Source organism: Hyperolius riggenbachi, chromosome 10 (genome assembly GCF_040937935.1).
Source record: "Hyperolius riggenbachi isolate aHypRig1 chromosome 10, aHypRig1.pri, whole genome shotgun sequence".
Taxonomy (NCBI): domain Eukaryota; kingdom Metazoa; phylum Chordata; class Amphibia; order Anura; family Hyperoliidae; genus Hyperolius; species Hyperolius riggenbachi.
In genome coordinates, this window is record NC_090655.1 from 210,027,548 (window position 1) to 210,032,992 (window position 5,445).

The window sequence follows — 5,445 nt, forward strand, 5'->3', positions numbered from 1 at the left end:
GGGATGTCTTCTTTCCAAAATGGGGTCATTTGGGGGGTATTTGTACTATCCTGGAATTTTAGCCCCTCATGAAACCTGACAGGTGCGCAGAAAAGTCAGAGATGCTTGAAAATGGGAAAATTCACTTTTGGCACCATAGTTTGTAAACGCTATAACTTTTACCCAAACCAATAAATATACACTGAATGGGTTTTTTTAAATCAAAAACATGTTTGTCCACATTTTTCGCGCTGCATGTATACAGAAATTTTACTTTATTTGAAAAATGTCAGCACAGAAAGTTAAAAAAATCATTTTTTTGCCAAAATTCATGTCTTTTTTGATGAAAATAATAAAAAGTAAAAATCGCAGGAGCAATCAAATAGCATCAAAAGAAAGCTTTATTAGTGACAAGAAAAGGAGGTAAAATTCATTTAGGTGGTAGGTTGTATGACCGAGCAATAAACCGTGAAAGCTGCAGTGGTCTGAATGGAAAAAAAGTGCCTGGTCCTTAAGGGGTAGAAAGACTGTGGTCCTGAAGTGGTTAATGTGCTGTACTTTATACTACACCTACACTAAAAATAAACACCCATTTTGGTGCCTCGATGTCAATGGTTTAAAAAAAAAAAAAAAAACATAGTGTGAGAATCTGCTTAGCTTTTTGATCACTGTTCAGGTCTGCATTCTGCAGGTCTCTTTAAGAGAGACCTTTTGTCAGTTCTGAAGCTTGCTGCTGAGGAATTTGCATACGTTTATCATGCAAATTGCCTAGCCACATCCATTGTAGGCTTGCTCTATAAGTACTATGTGTTTCCCACAATGCTTGGCTGGTCATAAGGACTCCTTCCTGTGAAACACTCCTGGAGGAGTGTCAGCCATGCTCTCTGTTTGAAGATCAGCTTAGAGTTATTCCTGGAACTTGCACTAGGCAGGTTCCCCTAGTGCAGTTAGGATTGTTTATCTGTTTTGTTTGTCTGTTGCGATTGTCCTGTCCCAGCGACAGGAAATCGTTCTGTGTGTCTGGGTGCTAACCGCAACAGCGGTTGTTGCTGGTAGCCCCTTCTGATCTGTTTCCCTGGATCGTACTAGCCACTTTCGCTAGTGCGGTGGATCCTTCTGTTCTGCCTCCCTGGATCGTACTAGCATCCTGCGCTAGCGCTGTGGATCCTTCTGTTCTGCTACTCTGTTCCTGGATCGCGCTAGCCACTTTCGCTAGTGCTGTGGATCCTTCTGTTCTGTCTGTCTGAATCGCACTTGCCCTAGCGTTAGAGGCAGTGGATTCCTCTGGTCTGGATCTTGGAGCTAACCTCGGCTGCGGTCGCTACTGGTTACTCCTGTTTGTCGTGTGCTTGGATCACACTGCTCTGACAGCAAGAGCAGTGGATCCTTCTGATACCTGGTTCGCACTGGCTCTGACGGTAAGAGCAGTGGTTCCTGTTTGATCGATTCTCGTTGTCTGTCTGTTTGCGTGCGCTTGCTGGTGCCTGTGGTAAGGCAACCGTGTAGCAAGCGCGTTTGTGTGGTGTCTGTCTTGTGTTGGTTAGTTAGGCGTGCTTGTCTCTATTGTGCTTATCACGTGGAGACCGCGAACGAAGCGTGCACTGTTGCGAATGAGTGCGGTGTTCGTGTTCAGTTAGCGTTTGTTATTTTCCTTGTTATTCTCATTGTATTATTTGCTGTGCCTTTGCTACCCTGGTGCTCTGTCCTGCTCAGTCTTGTGTCGCTATTGGCAATCGCCATTCTTGCGATTGCGTTTCCTACTTCGTTTCCGCCGTTGTGTGTTCGCCGTTGCTGGCTGGCGACTAGTTTGGTGGGCACACATTGGTTCTGTCCCTTTGCTCTGTTCCCTGTGGGCTATCCAGCCCTGCCTGATTGTACCTTGTCCTGGATCTGTACAATTCCCATTTGGCATCTGTGGCTGTGCAGCGGCCGTGTTCGCCTGCACTCCACAGCGCCATCTGCCAGTGGGAATTGCCCTCTACGGGTGCGTAGCACCTTTTGCTGGGTTCCTGCAAATATACGCTGGTGGAGGATTTCCGCCGTATCAGCGCACGCATTGTGCGCTGATCACGGAGAAAGTTCCACATTCGTTACAATCAGTCCCTCAGAAAAACCCTGCCTCCCTCACCCCTTAGATTGTTAGCCTATTTGGCAGGGCCACCCCCCATGTGCTCTTCCCTACCACCAAATGGACTCAGTGACTAGTGTGCTATATTTATCCCTACCTTGTTACATCACTATGTTGTGTACCATTGTTGAACATCATAATGTCCCCGTGTAACATTGTTTAATGTTATGTCTCCCCTATGTATTGTACAGCACTGCGTAATATGTTAGCGCTTCATAAATACAGTTTAATAATAATAACATGCCATTTTGTGACACTAGGAAGGATCAATTGACTGTCTCTAAAGCTAGTCCTTCATCTAACGATTCTGATCCAATCGACTAAGCAATTGACTTTACTAGGCAACCAACTTCAGTATGGTTGAAAAAAAGTCAATGAACAAGTGGCCCACACACTACAAGCAATATCCTATGAGATTCACCATCACTAATCGATATAACCAATGTTGTGTCTCCATACTCTGAATTGATTCAGTGTTGATGGAATGATAAGTAAACTGTAGCCGATGCCTGTGCAATTGACAGATATCTTGCATCCTGCTCAAGCGACTAAGCTGGTCGATTTGATATATCAGCAACTTTTAATCGACTGGGCATACTGCAACACACTCAATTCTCTCTCAATTCAATGAAATGATTGAACTGAATGGTCTATTGTACAGCCAAACCGCTAGATATATAGCCACCTTAAAGAGGAACTCCAGTGAAAATAATGTAATGGAAAAAGTGCTTCATTTTTACAATAATTATGTATAAATGATTTAGTCAGCGTTTGCCCATTGTAAAATCTTTTAAATCCCTGATTTACATTCTGACATTTATTACATGGTGACATTTTTACTGTTGGCAGGTAATGTAGCTGCTGCATGCTTTTTTAGCAGTTGGAAACAGCTGTAAACAGCTATTTTCCACAATGTAACAGGGTTCACAGACAGGAAACTGCCAGGAGTACCACGGTCCTCAGAGTTTCTTGTGAGAGGGGTTTCACCACAATATCAGTCATACAGCGCCCCCTGATGGTCTGTTTGTGAAAAGGAATAGATTTTTCATGTAAAAGGGGGTAACAGTTACTGATTGGGATAAAGTTCAATTCTTGGTTGGAGTTTCTCTTTAAGTGCTTTCCACCGCCAACTGTCAAGCTAGCTTTACACTTGTAGTCTGCCACCTGATGTAGCAAGACAATTAGTCCATTCTCTAATCAAAATCTCATCAGAGAGGGATTGCTTCCTTCTATACACAGCACATCATTTTTAATAGATTTTTGAAAAATCGATACACTGTTGCACTGCTTAATGCAACACAATCGCTGCTCCTGTCTCGGCCCAGAACATCCATCGTCACACACTTCTTCCCATTCTTATATCTGTGCTGACATCTATTCAGTGTTTCTACACATCCTTCCTTGTTGCAGTCCATGCTCCGGAAGCAGGAGGAGCATGCAAAGGAACAGGAAGGATTGCACTGAGCAATGATCAATCCTGATCTATGCAAGTAAAGCTTTCACACAAGGATGCAAAAATATCAGACGGTATACAGGGCAAGGCACTGGGTTTTTAAAGACCCTGTCACACTTGCCGCATTATGTCGCTGTGCTGAAAAATCACCAGGGGATCAAATACAGTAAAAGCTTGGATTGCAAGGAAGTTGGTTTAAGAGCGCTTTGCAAGGCAAGCAAACATTTTTATAAAAAATTTGACTTGATAAGCAAGCAATGCCTTGATATACCAGCACAGAATGTATACGGGCATCACATCATCACAACTGAGCCGATGGCTCTTCTGCCGCTCACACGGCAGGATTCTTTTTAATTGTATTTGTTGTGTAGAGACTGTACAATATCACATTTCCGTGAAATCCTGAAAAGTAGGCAAAAGCAATCAACATTGGATAAGTTTCCCCTTAAAAACACACACACACACACACACACACACACACACACACACACACACACACACACACACACACACACACACACACACACACACACACACACACACACACACACACACACACACACACACACACACACACACACACACACACACACACACACACACACACTGGAGTGAACCAACAGATAGCAATTATTCTGTTATAGTAAAAGTCTTTTTTAAAAAAATGTCTTTATACAGTACAGCACTTTCTATTAAATATTTTTCTATAAATGTTTTTGGATTGTGGAATGAATCATCTGAATTTCCATTAATTCTTATGGGGAAATTCACTTTGGTATAAGAGTTCAACTGTACTACTTTCCATCACTGTAGGTGGCCCTCATAGCTTTTGGGGGAGATATACAGGATCTTCTCAAAAAATTAGCATATTGTAATAAAGTTCATTATTTTCTGTAATGTACTGATAAACATTAGACTTTCATATATTTTAGATTCAAATACACACAACTGAAGTAGTTCAAGCCTTTTACTGTTTTAATATTGATGATTTTGGCATACAGCTCATGAAAACCCCAAATTTCTATCTCAAAAAATTAGCATATTTCATCCGACCAAAAAAAGAAAAAAGTGTTTTTAAAACAAAAAAAGTCAACCTTCAAATAATTATTTTCAGTTATGCACTCAATACTTGGTCGGGAATCCTTTTGCAGAAATTACTGCTTCAATGCGGCGTGGCATGGAGGCAATCAGCCTGTGGCACTGCTCAGGTGTTATGCAACAGTCCAGTGCTGCTTCTCTGTAGCCCAGGTCAGGCGCTTCTGCCGCTGTTTCTGGTTCAAAAGTGGGTTAATGCTTCCATCTGCTGAAAAGCTTTATGGAGATGAAGATTTCATTTTTCAGCACGACCTGGCACCTGCTCACAGTGCCAAAACCACTGGCAAATGGTTTACTGACCATGGTATTACTGTGCTCAATTGGCCTGCCAACTCTCCTGACCGGAACCCCATAGAGAATCTGTGGGATATTGTGAAGAGAAAGTTGAGAGATGCAAGACCCAACACTCTGGATGAGCTTAAGGCCTCTATCGAAGCATCCTGGGCCTCTATAACACCTGAGCAGTGCCACAGGCTGATTGCCTCCATGCCACGCCGCATTGAAGCAGTCATTTCTGCAAAAGGATTCCCGACCAAGTATTGAGTGCATAACTGAACATAATTATTTAAAGGTTGACTTTTTGTTTTAAAAACACTTTTCTTTTATTGGTCGGATGAAATATGCTAATTTTTTGAGATAGGAATGTTGGGTTTTCATGAGCTGTATGCCAAAATCATCAATACTAAAACAATAAAAGGCTTGAACTACTTCAGTTGTGTGTAATCAATCTAAAATATATGAAAGTCTAATGTTTATCAGTACATTACAGAAAATAATGAACTTTATCACA